The sequence below is a fragment of the Centropristis striata genome, chromosome 12, assembly GCF_030273125.1.
Source record: "Centropristis striata isolate RG_2023a ecotype Rhode Island chromosome 12, C.striata_1.0, whole genome shotgun sequence".
In the NCBI taxonomy this organism is placed as follows: Eukaryota; Metazoa; Chordata; class Actinopteri; order Perciformes; family Serranidae; genus Centropristis; species Centropristis striata.
This window is the reverse complement of record NC_081528.1, coordinates 8,280,021-8,303,317: the sequence shown is the minus strand read 5'-3', so window position 1 is coordinate 8,303,317 and position 23,297 is coordinate 8,280,021. Positions and strand designations below refer to the sequence as shown.

The 23,297-nt window shown below is 38.0% G+C and overlaps 1 protein-coding gene across 1 annotated transcript in view; it reads right to left on the bottom strand.

Annotated features, from left to right (window-relative positions):
- LOC131981648 (complexin-2) overlaps positions 1–22,556 on the bottom strand; it is a 54,907-nt gene extending 32,351 nt beyond the window's left edge. Inside the window, exon 1 of the mRNA XM_059346035.1 lies at positions 22,465–22,556. The gene's annotated coding sequence lies outside the window, so the exon portion shown is untranslated. The remainder of the gene's footprint in view (positions 1–22,464) is intronic.
- Positions 22,557–23,297: the final 741 nt, after the last annotated feature.

The following is a 23,297-nucleotide window of genomic DNA, read 5'->3' as shown; positions in this document are numbered from 1 at the left end:
GCCTATTTAATGGGCGGTCGATGTTTTGTTATATTTAACTTTTCATTTCAGTTTCATTAGATTTAGGCACCAAAAAAAGTTGAAGTTTCATTCGGTTAAGGCTACAAAACGACTTCTCTGTTAGGGTTAAAAAGTTCCTGGTTAGTCATATAAAAGATAATTTAAAATTTTAAATATATGCATTTGAGTCGAGGCCTACTCTACCTATGATGGGTTGGTATCAGCCTGTGTTATCGGTGTTTCGTTACACTTCACTTTCAATTTTGTTAGGTTAAGAAAAAGCCTGGAGTTACATTCAGCTTAGGTTACAAAACTACTTCTCTACGTTTAGGACCTAAAGAATGCAAAAAGTACTTACCAGGACAACAATAATACCGGAAGTGACAGAGTTATGTTGGTTTTGTAAGAGAATGACGCAATGAAGTTAAGTTTCGTTACTTAAATTAAGGACATTTGCTCTTGGTTTCATTTGGGACATCTGGGTCTCCTGGGTGAAAGTTCTGTGTCCTCAGAGCCACTTTTCACGGTTTATACTACGTTCTTTTACTTCTACAAATGCGTTCACACATAACATAACATCAAAACATCACTTTAATAACTGTTTGAGTCAGTAGAGGACACTGCCAACCATAATTTTAATAAAGCAGCTTGTTGTATGAGCTGAAAACAACCTGCTGCACCTACTAGAAGGTGGAGTAGGCTCCTATTCACCTATACATATCAAATTGGCAGTTTTTACAGCTTATCTTACCATTCTCACAACAAAAACAGCAACATCTTTTCTCTGAGTATTATAAAGTGTCCTGCAGTGTTTTGGTGTCTGATTTTAAATTCACGGATCTGCTCCTCTAACTGGACTTCCTGGATCATTTGTCATGTGTTTTCATCCTCACCAGCATAGAGCCCTCCCGTGTTGTTTTGATGCAGGGCTGTTTTCTGCCTGAATGATCGCTCATAAATCTCTTTTGTCTTATTCAGCATATGACTTCAGTTTCCATCCTGTTTTATTTTTTTACCAGAAGCAAACAATTGTTTATGCACCCAAGTCGCCAGAATTAATTTCTGCAAACCTTGATCTGCAAAGCTTGTGCCAGAAAAAAAATGTAGGTAACAGCAACACTTTTATTGTTCGTTTTGTCTTTGTGCAGCAATATGATGTTTTGTCTGGAATAAACTGATTTTTATACCTTACCCTCTTTTTTTTTTTTTTTTTTACCTCAGATCAGTTCATTTGGTGCCAAATCTTAACCAAGATGTTCATATTTAATGTATTTTTGGTTAAAATATGTATAAATTTGATTTTCCCTTAACTTTAAATAATAACTTTGGTCCTATGGATGACTTTCGAAGGCGTTATGCATATGAAGACAAGTTCTTTCTTTCTTTTTTTGAAGCCTTAGCAGATGGAGAGAGCCGCGGTGACAGCCGTGGAGCCGACATGACAGAGAGATGATGCATTTGTTTGACATTTTTGCAGAGTAACGTGGAGGCGGCGCCAGCAGTCATTAATCAGACTCTGATCTTTGCAGCATTCAGCAGGAATATAAATCAAATGCATACAAAACATAATCAGCTTCATGCTAACGTCTTACATAGTGAGTGATGATGTAAAACATCAACCTATAGAGCAGGTTTCTGGTGTCAGACCTTCACAATAAAAGCGTGAGCTTCCATCAACAACAAGCAGTTTCTGGGCTTTTTTTGTTGTTGCTCTTTCTCACTGTTGCATTGATTTTTTACTGCAGTTTGTAAGTCTGTGTAAGAAAAGGGCAGAATTTAATGTTTTTCACAGGATCTGGTTAGTTTAGTTGGTTAATGGTTTATTTTTTGTGATTTTGACGAAATATCCCAATTTTAAGCTTCTTTTTGGTTAATTTTTTGCACAGAAATATGCATAACCAATTATCCATTCATGGACAGTCATAAATCAAAGTGTAAATGCATATTCTTTCTATAATAAATGCTGAAGCATACTTTCAGAGGGTTAAAATGAAATGAAAATCATAGATAAAAGATAATAAGTGCGCAAACATACTCTTTTTTATTATAATCACATGAGGCCTGCTTTGTTTTTCATTTCATGGATTGTTGTTCTTTTTTAAAGTATTATATTATTTCTGCCATATATACAGTATTGCTCTTTTATTGTATTTTATGTGTCTTTTGTCACCATCTTCACCTTTTAACTTGTCCCTGTAACCAAAAAACTAACAAATAAATAAATACATTTGCAGAAGTCCAGAAGAAACCAGCAGGTTCTGCGCAGTCTGACTCCTTATGCATCAACTGCATCCAATAAAACCTGCATCTACTTTTGTAAATCACGGCAGACAAACAACTTTCTAGCACGTTCTTTCTGGAAAATGTAAAAATAAAAAAGTATGTGATTCAGATTTAGAGAAAGTCAAACTAATGCCAACACCTCATCACTAAAATGACTAACAGAGTGTTTTGGAAGAGATGAATGAACGTCTTCACAACAGAAAGGAGAGCAATTTGCATGAAACATGTAGAAGACAAACAAACAAACAAGCGTTCATCGAACGCAAACAAACAGAGAAAAGAGCGAGCGGTGATGAAGTGGAATCAAACAGCCGGTGACATTTTCACAGTGAACTCATTCAGCCTGAAGACAAAAGAATCAAAGAGACAAAAGATCCTCCGACACGTTCACCTCTGACAGGCTCGCAGAGAAGACGCTCATTTGTTGACATTTAATTATCTGCTGATATTTTAATATTTGCATCGATCCAGAATGTCATTTCTCCATCTGTCCATCTGCTCATGCATGCAGCATTCCTCCCACCACTCATACTTCTGCCCTTTTCTGCACTTCATAAATGTATCTATCATTTTGATTATTCCTTCAGCAATCATCATCCATCCATTCCTCCATCACTGCACAAAGCCAGACAACTTTTCCTCCGAGCATCTATCAGTGACACAATCTGGATCTCCACAATCCCCTGTAAATCCCCAAAGGCTGTCAAATCATCAAGTGCTTTAGGGCTCTCTTGCAGACATTTGGAGACCTTTATGCACACTTTCCGTAAGACTGAGTTCTGCAGAATTTGACTGAGGGAATTATACACAATAAGGCCCATCGTATCGGCGTACATACTTTCCAATATGTGCCGTTATGAAAACTTTTTTTACACAATATATAATGCAGAAAATGTTGCTTGGCCAACAAGATCTCCAACCTAAATGACAGAATAGACCATTCGTCAACACCACCCATAGACTCATATGAGCATTTGGTGGCTCATGGTAGAGAGCGGAGTGTTCTAAAAATAGCACACACATCATTTTACATACACGTACGGTTCACTGTTGTAAAAAAAAAGCTGCAGTTTCTGTGAATTTAGGCTATAGAACTGGAACTGAACAGTAACAATGTTTATTTAGAGATTTATTTCATACGTATTTATTCTTTATTTTCTCAGTTATCATTTATAGAATTGGCTGACAATGTAATACATTCTTAGTATGATATATAATAATGTATAACAATGGACGTTGTGGCTGGGGAGAGGGGTGCCTGGAATGCCCTGCTTAACCTGCTGCCCCCGCGACCCGGCCCCGGATAAACGGACGAGAATGGATGGATGTTAAATATTATTTGATAAAGTTTTATGTTTGAGAAAGTAGCTCTCTGTGTACATTTTTGAGTGGTGAAAAATCAGTGCACACATAAAAAAGTCTGTTATCGATAAATCTCCCCCTCTAAAATCAGTATCGACTTTGGCATCTACGATCCCAGAAAAATGAAATTAAACTATGAAATCAGAGGAATTAAAGAACAAGCTCTATCATACACTGAGTTTATATTTAGAGTTTTTTAAAACTGTGTGGGGTGGCTGTGGCTCAGTTGGTAGAGCGGTCACCCATTGAACGGAAGGTTGGTGGATCGATCCCTGACCATGGCAGCCTACATGTCGAAGTATCCTTGAGACAGATACTGAACCCCAAATTGCTCCTGATGCTGCGTTCAACGGTGTGTGAATGAATTCCCAATGGTGGCAGGTGGTACCAGTGTGCCCTGGTAGCCTCGTCCACCAGTATGAATGTGTGTGTGAACGGGTGAATGAGTGTAGTGTGTAGTGTAAAGCGCTTTGGATAAAAGCTATACTGTAAATGTACTATATACTGTAAGTGCACTCCATTTACCATTTAGAAATGTTGTCTCATGATGCTGCTTCGACAAAAACAAGTAAATTGATTATTTAACAAGGGCAAGGCTGCTTTTTAAAAAATATTTCTAGGCATAACTTCCAACAACTAGACACAAAACCACTACAGGGGGTGAAAGACACACAAGTCAGGGAAAGTTAAAAAAAAAAAAAAAAAAGGTCAAATTTAGCACATTAATCCGTCAATAATTTGTCACTGTCATTAATATGCCATCTATTCATTTAGCTCTTTACTCCATCATCTATCTCTGCAGCTGTTTTGTTCTCCACTTAATCATCCAATCCCTCCATCTATCATCCACTCTTCTCTTAATTCATCCATCTATCCATTAACCAGTTCATCCATCTAGTTCTCATATTTCTCAAAGTACTTCTAATTTTATTTATCCATCAATCAGCCTGTTTCTTCATCCATCATCCATCAGTTCACCTCCACCGACTGATCCATCACTCCATCAGTCTGCAGAATCTATCATGCACTCATTAATTTGTCCTTTAATTCAGCACCTATTGAATAATTTGCTTCTCCTCATCCATCCACCAGATGTTTACAGCTGTAATGTCAACCACTTTTCCTTAATCTATACATTAAACAGTTAATTTATTAACCGATAACCCATTGGAGTTTTTTAATCCTCTTCATTCTGCCCGTATATACCACTTAAACAATATTTACCATGCCATGTTGGTATCATTTCTTTCAGCAGAACCTCACCAATATGACCTGATGATTATTTATTCACTTTGACTTACTGGATCAACATTTTCAACCCCCCAAAAAACATTTGTTGGTTACAAATATAACATATAAGAGGTAAATGAGGAAAACATCTAGTTCTTTTTTTTATACTAAATATATTTGACCTTATCTCCGCTTTTACCTGGCTTATCATCATCAAACAAAAACTGACATGAAGTTTGAAGCCAGAACTTTAGAGGGACACTGACGGCAGGAAACACACTGCTGAAGATTTTATGCTGGGACGTCATGAAGCAGTCATGTGATTTGAACATACCAACGTTATCAGCCACTCCAGAGGGTGTATTTTTTTTATCAGTTATTACTGAGATATGGTAGTTATGCATCACAGAACTATTATTTAACCAAGAATAACTAAGTTTATCAACTAAGAATTAAATATCTAAGAAAGAAATGTAAAGTGGGATGCCATTGGTATCAACTGAGGAGTTATTTTATGCAGTTTAAGCAAATAAATGAGTGAATTTTTCGAGGGAAGACGACAGAAACATCCAACGACGACAGCAGAATCTGCTGTCACTGAAAATCACTGAAAAACACAAATACACAGAAATGGAGCCAACGATGCCACGCAGCCATACTCCATTGACTCTGGCTACTTTTCTCGCTTTATATATTATATGTAGCTGCAGACCTCGCCCCCTCCTCCCCTCGGGCGGTGGAGGAGGAGGAGGACGGAGGGGGAGGAAGAAGAAGGCTATATATCACCAATGAGGCATTGGTCCATTTGTCTTGCGGTTGGGTGGCTGAAGGAAGAGAAAGAGAGAAAGAATGAAAGGATAGGAGGAGGAGGGGGCGGATGTAAAGAGAAAGGGAGGGTAACGAAGAGAAATGAGGACAGAGGATGGGAGCGCAGAGGGGGGGAAGGTAGGAAGGAAGGATGGAGAGAGGAGGAAGATGAAGAAAAAAAGAGGAGAGGAGAGGAGAGGAGAGGAGAGGAGAGGAGAGGATGTAAAAGTGAACGGGGAAAGGTTGTAGAGGAGAAGAACTGTAATAAATTATTCTGTAGTCATTTCATTTTACTTAACATATTTAATAAAATGTATTAAATATAAATGCGTACCTGATTTTGAGGCAGTTGTTTAAGTAACTTTAATATAAAAATGTTTGAGATAGAATCTGCTTATTTTGATCACATTAAATATAATCTTTATGTGTTTGTAATTCTAAATCAAGAGAATTTTGAATGAATCCAACACAATATATTTAGTCTGTTTTTACACTTCCTGTTAAGTTGTTACTAACTCAACTTGTAACGTAATTAGATTTAATAAATAATATTGCGTGCAATCTGTTGCCTGATGTGTTGTAAAAGAAAGAGAGGGAGGTGAGGAAAATAAGAGACGACAATGATAGAGTGAGAGACAGGAAAGGATATTTGGCAGAGGGAGGGAGGGAAGGATGGAGGAGATATGGAGGTGTAAAAGAGACAAAGAGTGAAAAGAAGGTGAGAGAAGGAGGAGAGGAGGTGAAATGGGTCAGCAGGAAGAAGTGACAGAGAGGAGATTGTGCATCTTAAAGTCACATGTTTCCTCTGTTAGAGCTACAATTCAAGAGTGACATGAATGAAATTTGAGTCTTAGATGAGCCAAACACTGGATCACTGCTGCCAAATAGATTTGTAGAGCGAGAGGAGTTATTTTGGGCATCCAAGGGAAAAAAATCCACTTAAATGGCACGAGAACCACACAGAAACTGTGTTGGAAAATAACTGGAACATTTCAGAGAGAAAACTCTACTATATTTCTAAACTAAAAAAAACACAAAAAAATAACCAATCAAAGCCTCAACATGAAACATGCTAAATGGGGTAAATATATAGAGCTTATTACAGGAAAATCATTTAATAAATTCATCTTGGTTTGGTGATTTTTTTCTTGTTTTTGTTATTTATTATTATGATTAAACCCGTGTTGGTTTTTCTTTTTTAAATGTATTTATTAGTTTGTTTTTGTTTGTTATTTTTACCCTAAGCAATGTTTTTGTCCTTTTATTTTCTCTGTTCTAAGCGTATATACTGTCTATTAACTTGGGTGAACTGACCCTATAATTACCTGGCAGTAATTCAGTACTCCATTCTGAACACGTTCATGTGTCAGACCACATGATGGACGGTGATGGACGATGTTCCTGTTTCACGTTATGGTGAGGCAACTCGCTCTCTGGCATTTTGACACGTTGACAGCCCCACAGGTGCTAATTCTATCTGTAGCCACCTGCTAACAGCTGCCAAAAGCTCCTTCACTGTCCTGGTCAGCACGTGAAACCTCCCCGAGGACAAACATCTGTTCTCAAGACCTGCAGGCGGCTCAGCTGGAGTTTAGTTATTAATGTTCAGCGAAGGGAAACTGATTTTCAGTGAATACTTGTCATGTGACCGTTCATCTCTGCAGAATCGACAATGGCTTTGCAGTGTCGCTGAGGAGCAGAAGGTAATGATTTTAACAGAATCTGGTTATTGCAAACACTTTTTAAAAAAAGGAAAATACTTTTCAAGCTTGCTGCAGGTTTGGGCTTTGGAAGGTTAATGATGGGTTATAACACAGACTAGTTGAGCATTAAGAACACCACCGTCACCCCCTGATACCACACGACACATGTGTCGTAAGCTTGAAAAGTATGTTTTCCTTTTTTAAAAAGAGTTTGCAATAACCAGATTCTGTTAAAATCATTCTGCTCCTCAGCGACACTGCAAAGCTAAGTTTCCGTGAGCAGAAGTAACCAAAATGAAGCTTAATATTGTGATACTTCTTCAAAAAAAATTTTTTTTAAATCTGTCAAAAATAAAGCGTTTGCACTAACCAGATCCTGTTAAAAACATTAAATTCTGCTCCTCAGCGACACTGCAAAGCCATGATCGATTCTGCTGAGACGAACGGTCACAAGACAAATATTCACTGAAAATCGGTTCACACAGAGCAGAGTGGAGAGGACAGGAGAGGCTATAAGTAGGGGTCATAAAAATGTAAATATTTTAACATTTTCGGCACCTGGATGGCATGGTTCCTACCACTTCTAGCCATTACTGGTTGATTCATTGAGTTTCAAAATTGAAAAAAAATTAATTTAAAGTCTAAAGCAAGTGCAAACTGTTAACAGCACACAGAAGAACAAAATTCAGATGCAGCACAAACACTGCAGTGAGAAAAAATGCAAAACTGTGAAGAAGAGACAAAAAGTCAGCAGCGGGGGCTGGAGCAGGACTGCTTCAGGACATAAAACTGCTACAATTTATTCTCTTAACAATTTTTTTACACATCGGAAAATTCACAAAGCTTGTTTGTTTTTCGCTAAAATGCAATGAACATGATGTATTGATGATGTACACGCGTGTGTCCATCAGCGGGAGGAGAAACAAGATGAAACGATGAATTAGTAATCACAAGCTGTGCAGCTCAGTGTTTGTTCTTCTGCTGCTGTTGCAGAAGACAGAAATCCTCTGAGAGACAAATGCTACATAATGCATGGAGAGCTGAGTGGTTTGACTTCAGTCGGACCGTCTGCTCCGCTGTGTGAGACAGATTTGGGTTAAAGGGGCTTTAACAGAGTCACGGCGGACACGGTGGACTTCTGTAGCAGCGGCGAGGTCACGACACCTTCGGTCCAAACAAGTCACACTGAGGGAAACTGGACATTATTACCCTTCTGGAAAGTCTGTTTTCTTTTAAAAAATCGACAAAAATACATAATTTACTGTAGAAAGAAACTGTATAAACAGGCATTAACATCAGAAGTTGAACTTTCTGAAGGTCATTAAACAAATACTACGAATGGTCCATGGAAAAAGTGACTATAACAAAGCTTAAAATAGTGATATTTCATGATATCTATGTCAGAATCTCTTTATTCTATATGTGTCATTTAAAACGTGTCCAAAAATAGAGCGTCCTGCTCCTCAGCGACACTGTGAAGCCATGATTGATTCTGCTGAGACAAACGGTCACGTGACAAATATTCACTGAAAATCTGTTTACACAGAGCAGAGGGGAGAGGACAGGACAGGCTGGAAACATGACAATAGCTCACTATGCAGAATATGTGGGGACCATTTTTTTCCCCAATATCTATGACACTTGTGGGGAAACTTTGGAATATAAACTTAATTTTATTCCAATTTTAAAAAATATATATTTATCAGAGAAATTCAACTTTCTGTTTTTCTTTTTTTATGATTTCTGTCATTATAACTGTGTTTTTCTGCACAAAGACATGTTTGAGTTGTTCCCACTTCTAGCCATGAATGAGCTGAGTCTATAGAGCTGCAGGACTTATAGATTTTATATTTATTTTATGAATTGCTGTGAAATATGTGACACAGTGAGTAAATGTAAAAAGAGCAACAACAAAAAAACGCCCTGAAGCTGCTTGTTGGGGGTAGAGCGTTAAAGTCACATATGTTGAATTTAAAAAAGAAGCGTTCTTTACCCAAAGCTAAGCTGAAAGCGTTGAAAATGTTCAGGATGATGATATTCAGAAACAGAGAGGTAACATTTAGTGGTATGTAAATGTGACAGGTTGTTGGTGAATGTAAATGCTGTTTGTTTCTTCCTTCAGCTCTCTCTCTCTATATATATTTTTTTTCCTTTCGGTATAAGCGAGCTCGCTGAGCCTCTCCTTCACTCCATCAGGGTTAAGAGGGCTGTGGTAAGTGGCCAGCAGCATGCTGGGAGGGTGGGCGGCGATGCTGTGTGGGTGGGAGGTTTTGCTACGCCTGCCAACTGCTCGAGTACAGTGATGAATGTTGCTGCGAGATCGAGAGCTGCACTGTGAAAAAACAAAACAACTCTCAGCAGAAAAACAAAAGAGGAGAGAACACTGTAACATTTTAAACTTCTCTATTCATTGGCTGGAGAGTTACAACTACTGACTGTTTTCACTCTTATCTTACCGGTCATTATATTTGATGGGTTTGCTCGAAATATTGTGAAGATATTTGAATGACTTTCTATACTTTTTCATACAGAATCCATGCAGCCCTTATGATAAATTACAGTACTTTGTTGATCTTCTGACTTTTATTTAGCAGCATCATTAGAGCCAAATTTCAGCTTGGTCCAGCAATATGATTTATGAAAATATATTCCCATCAGACTCAGCTGAAGTTTGTATTTAGCAGAACTTATCCGAGCCCGACCCGTACCCGTTTTTGTTCTACTTCGTATCAAAGCAATCTCTTTAGATTACAATAAAATCATTTTATCCTTGGATTTAATAGTTATGAAATAGATTATTCAAAATGTGTTTTTATAAATGTATTTTTTTTATTTTCTGTCCAAAAAGCCAACAATATCAACCTTACAATTACATAAAACACCAACATTTTGTGTCATTTTTGTCAATTTTGGCCAATGTCTATTCAGCTCCTGTAAATTACTTTCAACGAGCGCATTGTTAGTAAAATTGTCCTCGGCAGATCAGAACAATAAAAAGTGTGTTTTTGTGTGTCGGGGTGGAGGGGTGGAGGGCTGCTGTGGGTGGAGGGAGGATATAATCAAGTTACACTCAATATAGCTCGTCCTCTTCGACAAAGTGGATGTGACAGCAGGAACAATGGATGATTAGCATTGAACACAGAGCTGTGGAGCTCCCAGTGGGTCGCTCACTGGCCCACACTGACACGAGATCTGCAGAGAGTTCAAAACAACAACGTTAATTTCACTGGATATGTTGTACATTTTGTATATTATTCCTGCATCCTTGCTCTATGTTTTGCATACAATTTAACTGCATCTTACTGTATATTTGTATGCTTTTTAAGTGCATCGTAACTAGATATTTTATATTATTTTACTATATCTTAACTGGATTTTTATTTTATTTTTTTTTTTTACGAACCTGGTTATTTATCATATATTTTATAGGATTTTATTGCATCTCAACTGGTTACTTTTTTCTTTATTTCACATATATTTTACATGGTTGATTTGCATATATTTTTATATTATTTTACTGCACCTTAACTGAATATTTTTTATATTATTTTATTGTACTTAAAGTTATTTTGTATTTTATTTTACTGAATCTTAACTGAATATCTAGCATATATTGCAAGCTCTTCTGTATTTTACCTGATTATTTTGCATATATTTTATAATATTCTACTGCATCTTAACTAGATATTTTGTATATTATTTTACTGCATTTTAATTTAATATCTTGCACAATTTTTTATATATTTTTGTTACATCTTAACTGGATATTTTGCATGTCTTATATGCACTTTAACTGAATTTTAACTTGTTATTTTGCAGATTTTTTATTTTTCCTCAATCTTAACTGGTTAAGATTAGTGTGTTACTGAGTGTATTACTGCATGCTGTAGGAAGTCTTTGTACGATGTGGGCAATTGGGTTCTGCAGTATTTTTGTTGTTTGCACAAGCCTGCACATCTCTGTATTTGTATCAAAGTTGCAGTGAGTTAATTTACACGTGCCAGAGACAGAAAATAAATATAATCAATAGTCAAATAAATAGTCAATGTTTTTATGCTAAAATCCACAGAAAAAGCAAAATAAGGCGTTTGTGTCAGCATGAATCCTCTCATAGGAGCAAAACTGCCAACCCTCGACACTGAAAAATCAAGAAGTGGCAAAATCTGCAGTTCCTCAAATGGCCACTGCCTCCAAATGTGAGTCAATTTCCATAAACCTCTATGTTAAAATGCCTTTAACCCTTAATAGGGCACTCATTGAAATACTTGCAAATTCCAGATTTCAACCCTAGAGAATATTGGAGGATATTACATACTGCCAGAATGTATAAATGTGAAAAAAGTAGCTTTTTTCTCATAAATCTGTGACTTTTTTCCACGCAGATTTGCCACTTTAAATCTCTTAAATCTGTGACTTTTTTTCTTGTAGATCTGCCACTTTAATCTAGTAAATTTGCAACTTTTTTCTCTAAATATTTTTATTTTTTATTTTGGATATCCGCTGTAGTTACCACATACGGTTCTTTTGCACGAAAAAGGGTTAAAGGCCTTAATACATGCCAGCAGCAGCAGCAGCAGCAGCAGCAGCAGCGCAGAGTATTTCATTTGCTCTCCATCTGTAACTATTCTATTGTCCAGTCAATAACTGTAATCCATGACCCGGTTGTGTTTCAGGGCTCGTACAGTGAAGTGAGACGCTGCTGTCACACTGCCAACATGCTGAACAGTGTATCGGGGCCAAGATTTGCCCCATTTCCTGTTAGTGACTGGCAGCGTGAGGAGCTCTGTGATAAATGAAGTGACAGCCGGGTGTTAAACAGGACATCAGAGCTGCAGCGCAGGGCCCGAATATACAGCGACACACAAAGAGCATTAAAACGTGCAGCCGATTAAAACTGTAAATGAAGAACTCAGCGCAGCGTTTCAGCAGGAGCGATTTCTTTGTGTTTCTTCTCTGAATACATTGAAGGTATTTAGTTGGAATTAAGTGAATTGGCTCTGCTTCAAGGCGCCGGCGGCCGTGTGGGCCGGCCACAAGTTATTTAACTTAGCACTGGAACCTGCTGTGCAGTTAATTAGCTGGGGATTCTGGATGGTGGGATTCATTACATGGCTGACTGAACAATAAATCCGTGTGTTTTCTGAGGGGTGACATGAGGGGCTCGCTGGAGCAGAGGTCCAACAGTAGAGACAGAGCTCTGTCCGGAGACCTGCAAAATTATGATGTGTTTCTGAATTTTAAGGACAAAAACTAAGATTTTTTTCTCATTTAGGATGATAGTTTTACGGTCGATTCTGGTGAAACCTCAGCTCCCTCTCATCCAGTTCGTCATTTAAAAAAACATAGAAAAAATAAATTAACTGAGCTTCAAACATTTGACTTGGATTTTAAGATTTTAAGTGTGACAGCAAGCTGTGCATGGTCATCATACATGGAAGTTTTGCTTAATTTCACTGGAATCTGCAGATGGAGGGAAGCCATATGCTGTTAATCTGTATCCCTACACTGCACTGGTGTGGTGTCGGTTGAAACATGGCAAAGTTTCCGATCATCTCTCCATCATCCTCCTCCTGATCCAGGGATGGGCAACTTAAATGCTGGAGGGGGCCACGATTTTTTCATCGACACTACCACAGGACCTCATATAGGGCCGTGCACTTAACCAGATATGATGAAACTGCAATTTTAAATATGTTTACAGTGAAGTAACTTAACATATTTCATGCTCAAATGCATGTTTAACAGTATAAATAGGAATACAAAAGGTTTGAAGCAAATAAAAAATAACCACTTACTGTGATTTCTTTTTTTTTCAGTGCAAGAACAGCAGACCAACATTAATTGCAAGAAGTAATTTTGTGCATTTTTACACTGCATTTTTAGGATTTCATGCTCAAATGCATATACTTGTACTGAGGGCCACTTCAAGTGACGGTGCGGGCCGTATGCGGCCCCCGGGCCTTCAGTTGCCCATCCCTGTCCTGATCTAACAACAGAGGGAGGTGTGTGTGCTGTCACTCCAAGCTCGCGCAACCATCCAATCAAATGCAAAGAGTTTGATTTAAATTCCTCTTTTAACTGCTCTTCTTCAACAACAGAATATGCTGTCTTATAAATATAAAACATTTTCAGAATAATAAACACAAAACTGTGAACAGATATATTCCATTTCAATAGGAAATACTTCACAGTACAGAGCCTAAGGATGCTTTGTTTTCTCTGAGACTATAATAGTTTTGGGACAAAACTGAAGCTCTGTGGCAAAGAGGAAGTGGATCTATCAGACTCTGATTCACACAGTTCTTATCAGTGGATCAGACAAGAAGAAAAATATACATTATCACCAGCATTATCCTGTAATATTTACATGTTCTACACTGTCTGTCTCACCCCCACATCAGAGACATCAAGCTAAACTTCACATTTAACTCCCAGCAGTAAAAATGCCGCCTCCTCCTCCTCCTGCTCCTCCTCCTCCTCCTGCTCCTCCTGAACTCCCTCACTGCGTCTCCCTCCCTGCTGCTGCACAAGCTGCTTTCCCTCCCAGGTCAGCCAGAACGTCAGCGTTTGGCGAGCGCTGACGCCGTGATCCACGGCAACAGGTGCCAAAGGGTCGTTACCGCAGCAACAGTGGCACTTTGCATCAGATGCAGGGTGCCGTCAAAGAGACAACACGCAGGTTTAACTAAGTTTCAGAAGCAGAGACAGATAAAACAACAACCCCTTACAAATAATGATTCTACTGCTGCAGGTATCAGTGGTATTTTTTTAGCCTATGTGTCTGAAATTTCTCCTCCAAATCTAGTTAATATTGTTTTGTTTTTCAAACAAACAATTTCTATGAGTTATTTGATACTACATGACATTTTTGATAATTTTGTGCAAGTATTTTAAGTCCAGACAACATTTTGTCAAATCTCCAATAACAGATACAGTATCTAAATTCAAATCCAGATACATTTAGGTGCAAAAAAATCTAATAAAAAGCTTAATTATGTCAATACCTGATGGGATTTGAGATTTAATCCAAAGCATCCCACCCCTTTTTGTCTCTCCACACGGACTGTTTACCTGCAAGCAACTAAAACCTGTTTAAAAGTTATTGGTCAATACTGCTCGGACTAGAAACGGAAACCAGAACACTTCTGACACCAGAATCTTGTCTAGTTGCCAAACGATTCTTTATTAAAACACAGATATCAGGGTTTTCTTACCAATAACAGAATAAGGCTGTAAAGTAAAATTAAAATGAATGTAGAGAGCATCAGAACTGACTAAATTACTTTTTACAGGCCACTGGCATTGGGGGAGAGGCGGGGTACACCCTGGACAGGTCGCCAGACTATTGCAGGGCTGACACATAGAGACAGACAATCATTCACACCTACGGGCAATTTAGAGTCACCAATTAAACCTAAGTGAATGTTTTTGGACTGTGGGAGGAAGCCCGAGTACCCGGTGAGAACCCACACTGACAAGGGGAGAACATACAAACTCCACACAGAAGAACCGCAGGCGGGAGGCGAACCGGTGACTTTTTGAGCCTTTGAGGAATTAGCCATACATTTTGAGCAAGTGACACACTTTTGCAGGCTATCAACTAGGTTTTGCAGTTTGTACTAATTGTTTTGAGAAATGCATTAACTGTTGTGCAAATGTAAATAGTGATGTGAGAAATGCACCGAAGCGACTTGGAAAAACTGTAAAGTGCAACACACAACGGCCACCTTACACAGTCATGATGCACTGTACGCTGCAGACAGGACAAGCGCTCAATGTTAGATTAAACACTATTGCACCAAGTTTTAACACTGATTTGTGTTAAAAAACTGTCACTGTTAGAAAAGAGAAAAGATCGAGTCAGAAGTAATCAGAGAGATGTCCCATTATCTGACCTTTAGCTCACAGAAGTCCATTAAAACGTCTGAGTGCTCATTAAAAAGCAATAAATGTCACAATATTTTATTATGACTCATCTAATGGGAAACAAAAGAGAAATCCATCACAGGTGAGAGACACATAACGAGCCAGAGAGGCGTCTGTGACTCAGAGGGATTTTAGGATGAGTCATCGGTTCAGAAACGCTTCGTCAGCTGCAAAGAGAGACAGACAGAGAGACAGACAGAGAGACAGACAGAGAGACAGACTGACGGACAGACAGACAGACAGACAGAGATATAAGACATGTAATAAAAAATACTGATAGATTCTAAGAGTTATAAATTTGTTTGACACAAGCAACTTAACCCCCTGGGGTCTGAGCCTATTTTGTCCATTCTTGAATATTTTTTATTTTGCCCTTCATGTACCACATAAAAAATGTTTACTATACCCATATTTGGTATCCATTTTTTCTTCACCTTCATGATCTGACAATTATTTTCTCACTTTCACCTACTTGATCAACATATTGAGCCCAAAAATCATGAAATCCGAGTTGAAATATTAGACTATTTACTACAATAAGTACCACAATTATGCTCAATGAACTGTTTTGGAACTTGAAAATGTAAACATAGGATACAATAAACATATAAAAATGTAAAAATTTAAATATAATAAAACAATATACAAAAAAGTCCCATAAAAACATGTATATTTATAAATATACATGTTTTTATTTCTATAAATAGGCTTTTTTCCCCTTGTTAGCTGCAACTCTTCAAAACAAACTGTGCGAAATTACACAGAGAGCTACACTCAAATATTACTATCAAATTAAAACTATCATATCTTTGGTTTTACATGACCTAGTAACGTCAAACAAAAACTGGGAGAAAGTTTAATGTCTGTACTTTGGAGTGAAGTTGATAGCAGCGCTCCATGTGACCTTGTTTTTTTGTTAAACGTCACATGATCTGATCAGGACGCCACCATCATAGACCCCAGAGGGTTAAACAAAACCAAAAAAACAAGAGCATTGTTCTCAAGAAATTAAATTTCTCCTGTTCGAGGAACTCAAAGACAATCCTGTATTTCCTGTAAATAATTCGTAAATTTTCACCGAACAAAAAATTAAAGAATAACGCATGTAAAATAAACTTCAGCGGTCTAATATTGTAGTTTATGGAGACATTTCCTCCACACTCCTACTGATGTTAAATAGTTCCTCCTGTCATGTAATCTGATGCTCTCCATCTGTGAGCTGTGATTCTTCCTTCCTGAGAAACACAATACGCTGACAGCTCTGTTACCCTGCTTGACCTCCATCAGAGGAAACTAATCAACTAAAAACTGTCAGAGGAGAGAGGACTCATTCTCCCATCAGGCTTTGCACCTCCTGAGTCTATCTGCCGTGTCATAATTTCTGTTTAATTGATGAGATTTTTAATTATTTACAGCGTCATGCGCAGACTGCCAGACTGAAAGGTGACAAATAAATAAAACAGTGACTCTGTTTTCACATGTAGACACAATATTTTTATGTTTTCAGTCTCAAACATTCAGGTGACGTCTCCACAGACTGAGGGTGCAGTGAAAGGTCTCGCAGCATGAGAACTGAGAGATTCATCTAAATAAAGAGCTGTGAGGAGACTAATTGAAGGTATTTCAGCGCACAGTCGGTTATAAATAATGCATCTTTTATGAATTCCCTCTGACGTACAGTCGCTCCTTGTGGCGAGGCTCCTGTGGAGCGAAGGCATGACGGCACACACACACACACACACACACACACACACACACACACACACACACACACACAAACACACCACAGTCTCATATGATCAGCATGCAAACCTTCAACTTCAGAGCATCAGCCATGTGTTTTTGTGTGAAAACATGTTTCTGATTCTGCACAAATGACTACATGGGGTTCAGGTTTAGTTCCTCTAATTACCATCAGATGTTGATTCCAAGAAAAAACTCTCCGGGAGCTGAAGGGAACAGAAAAAATTGAAAATGTGTCTCTTAAAAATCCTAATGTGATGACTTTTTCTTTCATTGGAGGCATAGAAAATATGTTACTTTTCAAGATATAAAAAAAAGAAAATGTCACACAACTAAAATGTTTAATACAATATTAAACATAATATTAAGCAAATTTTATTTTAAATTAAATAAAATACAATAAAATTCAATAAAATAAAATACAACAAAATACATAACCTTAATTAATTAATACCTAAATAATACCTTAATAATTACCTAAACTCTGAATACGTGTTTATTAATTATTTTAGAAGAATGTAGCAGTGTTGGGGAAGTGCACACTAACATGAGCTGATCTTATTTATTTTGATATAATTTAAAAAATATATTTTATATTATCACAATTATTTTTAAAATTATTTATTTTTATATTATTTTTAAATGTGTTAGTTTTACAGTAAATATAATACATTTTTACTTTATATATATATTTTTTTTAACTTGCTTTTCAGTAAATTTTAAGAGTTAATTTGCAAAAAACTCAAACTTTTTTAATTTAGTAAATCCTATATGTTTTCATTGTGCAATCAAGAGAAAACCAATGAAAAATGGTGCTGGTTTATTCATTTATTTAATTTTTTAACAGCTTTAATCTGTTTTTGCAAATTAAAATCCACTTTATTAAGTTCAGTGGATACATAATGTCTCCAAATTCCATAAGTAACTGTTCTTAATACCTGTGATCTCAATATAGACCAAAATAATCCCAATTATTTTTACAATAATCAAGCCAACTGACACAACATTGGAACCTCCAGCCGCTCTCAAATGTACCTTACAGGAAACTCAAAATGTTGCGTAAGTCAGTCAAGCTTGAGCCTCTGCAGTGAAAACAAACCCTGTCTGGGCCTTTAAGATTATTTTGGGGGTGATTTATGCTTGATTGACAGGTGTCTCAGCCTATTACAGTCAGCCTCACCTCCGTCCCCTTTCACCAAAACAGGACTTTCTGGCTCCAGTAAGTGACAAATCCAAACTCCTACATGCAAAAACGACCCTTTGGCTCTTTGTCTGTCTTTTAAGAGCGTTTCAAGAAGTCAGCATGAGGCAGATGCTGCTCAGCGTATGGCTCGTCCTGTATAGAGAGATGTGCTGGATGACTGACCAGAGCTAATAGCGTATCAGTGCAGCGATGGCCCACATGCACAGAGGTCTGTTTACAGCAGCAGCAGGGTGACAGACGGATCCTTCTGTGCAGCTGTCACTCAAACCTCTCACTGCTCAGGAGCACAAAACTCCATGTTTATTCATCTGCTTCCACATTTCATCCTCAGAGAAATGATGCAGAGCTGATAATGGAAACTTATTATTTTTTTCACTGTCACAGTGAGCATGAGGTCAGAGCAGCGACACCAGCCGATAATGCTTGTTATCTGCTTTTGGTTGCTGCTATGTTGAAGTGTTATTAGTTATACCTGCATGTGTGTGTTTTTTTGTTGAATTCTCATGACAAACAAGGGTCTGCAATCAGCCAACAAGCAAAAGAAAAAGAAAAAGCGGTTTGATTGCAGCTATATACACCACCAGCAGCACAACAAGTGGAACATTAGTGTTAGTTTTAAAGTCAACTATATTCTGACCTGCTGACAAAAATGCCAGAAAATGCCCTGCCAAAAATCAGAGAAATTCTTATTTCCAGAGGAGGGACAGTTAACAAAGTCAAAGCCACAAGGTAGGTAATGATAAAAATGGAGAAAGAAAATACAGTATATCTGTGGAACTACAACATCTTTCCATCAACATGAAACCGGTTCAATTCCACTCTGCACAACTCATTTTGAAACACTGGAAGCATTTCCACCACAACAAAACAAAAAAGATTTGGAAATAACACAATTGGTTGCTAGCTGGTGTTAAAAACAAGCAGGTTTTCCTTGAGCTGAAATGCAAAACTGTCATATTGTGCAGAGTGGATGGAGTCGTGCATGTACTCCTTCTTATTAGTTGGTTGACATATCTTGCAGAAAATCAATCTGATCCACCATCTTGCTACAACTGCTTACTTCCATTGTCCATTGTGCAACGCCCTCCACTGATGACACATTCATGATTATAATGGTTCAAAACTGGTGGAAACGTCAGCTAATTTACTAGAAAGCACCGATGTTCCAAGCATCCAAGCATCTAATTAACAACTAATTCCAACCCATATTTAACCCTATAAAGCCTGAACCATGAAATAATTGCCAGAAAATTCAATTTTTGTAAAAACCGAGTACTTATTAACCTGCTGACGAATTTTAAGAAATAAATAAATTCCATATATGAATTCTAATTTGTATCATATTTGATACATCAGGTCTTTTTGTGCAATTTGTTGCTCACAGTTTGTTTTTCTCGAACTAACAAAAACATATAAACCCTAACATTTTTAACCTATTAAGACTTTCACTTTTCCTTTTTCCTCAAACATGCAAAATACATATTTTTTCCATATAACACAACATCATACATCTGCTGATATGAAGTTTTTTAATGCAGCAATGATCCATTCGTGGAACCTGCATATAATTTTTGCTACATCTGGTATTTTTGTGCAATTTGTTGCTCAGTTTGTTTATCTTCAACACATGTATACATCAGGTTTTTGATGATGTAGAGGTCTCAAAAATAACTGTATCTAATATGATACACTTGGCTTTATAGGGTTAAGTAATTATAACGGGAGCAAAAATAGAAGTCAGGTGACGTAGTATGGAGAGCAACAAAGTCTGCATAGTGAGGAGGTCATGGTGGAGAGGACAGAAAAACATGAGCAAGAATGAAAGCAAAGCCTTTTCTGTTCATTCAGCTTAAAACAAATGCTGAGGCACTAAGGCCAAGTCTTAATAAGAAATAGTTGGAAAAACTCTGTTGTTTGCATGGCATATTTCACGTAAAAACATCAGGCGATATCATACAATATATAACGAAAACTGTCGGCAGTTGTTACAGTAACGACATTATATGAAATTATAAGGTGTGTGAGCACAGGAATCACTGATGTAGACTTTAGTGTTTGCTGCACATTTTCAGATCACTGCTTCTCTTTGCAGCCTGCAGGAACAATAAAGAGCTCTTTACTGGAAGCTTCATTTTCATGATGTTGTTACAGTTATTGTTATGTTCCTCTGGTTACTGTCCTGATAGTGATGCTGTGTTCAGTTATTACTGACTGTTGGATGTTTATTCAGAGTTTGTATGGTTAGATAAGAACACATGTAGCTACTTATAATTTTATTTATTGCTTATTGGTCAAAGCTGAAGCCACAAATCAAGACTCTTCACACAGAGAGAAACAGAAGTCTGTTTTCCAGAATCCATCAACTCTTTTCTCGTTCATGCTCCTCTATCTTCAAAATAACACACAAAACAGTTTTTTTCAATGCTACTGTTTCAATACTGTTTTCAGAACTATTTAAAACAGAATGGTAGGAATTGAATGCATCTCTGCAGTAACAATATCGAAAAATATAAAATCTATAAATCTATAAAAGCACAATATCTATAATTTATCATTTTAAGGTGCCGTTTTCATACATTTGCAAAATTTCAAAAAATTAAAGAAGTACTCCACAGACTCTTATAACATAGTCAGACTCACGATGGAAGTTTTTTAAAAAAGTGGATAAAAACTGCTGCAGCACAACGAGATATCACCTTTTTTATTCCATGCATTCTTCTTCCTTGTGCCTGGTGCCTACATTACCCACAATGCAACTCAACCTGCAGAAGTTTGGTTCTGAGATTCAGGTGCATTATGCTCATCTAAAAAAATAGAACTTCACACCCAGAGATTTAAACGATCTGCCATCAGGCACGTTGTTCGACTCGTCCCATTGAAGGCAAAGCTGCAAATCAGTGAGTCGGACTTCTTTATGGTTTGCATAGTTTAATTTATAAGGTAATATTAATAATAAATAAATAATTCACTAAATGAACCAACACCAAACTTGGTTATTTCACTGAACTTATAACAGTCAGGAATCTCTGATGTTTCAATGAAGAAAGAGATGGTTTTTCTGTCTAATTTCTGCCTCTGTGCGACTGAATATTTTTTTCAAAATGTGCTTCCTAATACGAATATCATTAGTGTTTTAAATAGCTGGGGCACTTAACTCAGCTAAAGCTGCCGGAAATATCTGGATATGATGCCACACTGTGAAGAAGAAATTTTCACCAAACGACAAAGAGGGGTTTTCCTTTAAATATGCAGTAAAGCTGCTTTATAGGTTACTATGGTTCAGTCGCTCTCTCTGATTGGCTCCAGTGAGATGCTTATATCTCACACCCATTCACTAACACACACACACACACACACACACACCACCACCACCACCACCACCTCTCCAACACTGCACAATGACACACACACCTTTCATTTCTGTTTGCTTGATGCACAAACACACAAACACCGCCCTCCACTATGACAGCCTCTCTTCTCCTCGCTCTCAGCTCCTGGTGCGTTACATAAAGCTAATCAATGCACTGGCAGCTATAAATAATTCAGGCTCTCCACCATCCATCACCAGCCGAGAACCTGCTGCTGCTGCTGCTGGTGACGGCACTGCAGAGGACCGGAGCCGGCCAGGCCCTCCCTCCGCATCCAGCAGCGCGGGAACTGCCTCATCCTCATCAGTGATAATCAGTGAAAAAGCTCTCAGCTGCTGCAGCCTCCACCTCCTCCTCCTCCTCCTCCTTCTCCTCCTCCCCGGCTCATCGTCGCACCTACAGGAGAGATATGGCGATGGAAGAGGAGAAGATCCGCCTCTACCTGGATGGAGAGATAACACCGAGCAGCAGCAGCAGAGCACAGGAGAGGAGGATGCGTTTCCGCATGTTGCATCCAGGTGACTGACACCTGCAGACCGTCTGTCGCCTGCATGAATGTGCGTTTATATGCACACACACACAAAAACACACACACACACACTGAGAGACACACACACTCACAGCAGCAGCAGTTCACGCCTAAACCCTGTGCGCACCCTCTCACTCACATCTCCATCCTCACATCATCACCCGAGCTGCAGCACAAATGCTACAATATCTGCTCAAAGAAACAAACAAAAAGCACAAGAAGCACCACGGCGCATTCCGCAGCCGCTGCCCGGCACGTTTTCTGTCACATGTTGTTGCGCACGGCGCGTTTGTTTGGTTTTTTACTCACCTGATGCGTCTGAAGCAAACCGAGGTGGCGAAAAGGGATCCCGACCAGTCTGCAGCCAGACCTCCGTTTGATGCCCGTCCTATATCCCGTCTCTCTCTCTCTCTCTCTCTCTCTCTCTCTCTCTCTCTCTCTCTCGCCCTCTCGCTCTGTCTCTCCTCCACCCCCTCCTGCGCACTATTACCTCACAGCTCCACTCTGCTCCTCCAAGACAGCAGAGAGAGCAATAAAGCATATGGCGACACAAGAAAACGATTCAATATAATATAATTTTAAAAAAAGAAGCATCATCTCTACATTTCCCTACATTTTTACTCTCACATCCACTGACTTTACATCAGCGGTGGAAAGTACTGTACCTGAGTATTTTACAGTTTATCTACTTTTCAAGATTTAACAATAAAAACATGATCAATTTAAAAATGATCATGCATTTTAGAAATTAAAGCCCATAACAGTAGGCGATATAAGTATTTAAAATGCATCAATAATAATCAATTCATATAATATAGGCCTATTTGGAATAATTATGACAATCTGAGTGGAGACATTCTGCATAATGAGTACATTTACTTTGGATACTTTTAAGTATATTTTGATGCTGATATACTTTCACGGTGTGGTATTAGTACCTTACTGAAGATTTACATTGAAAAACACATAGAAACTTACATAGAAACTGAAGTGGTCACTCTTTCACAATAAAAACAAAGTCATATTCAACTGCTTTTAAGGGCCAGGAGGTCAGATTTAGTTGCAGTACTAAACGTATTAACTTTTTAAAACAATACAGAAAATCAATAAATCAGGATTTTACGCTCAAAATGTATGTGTCA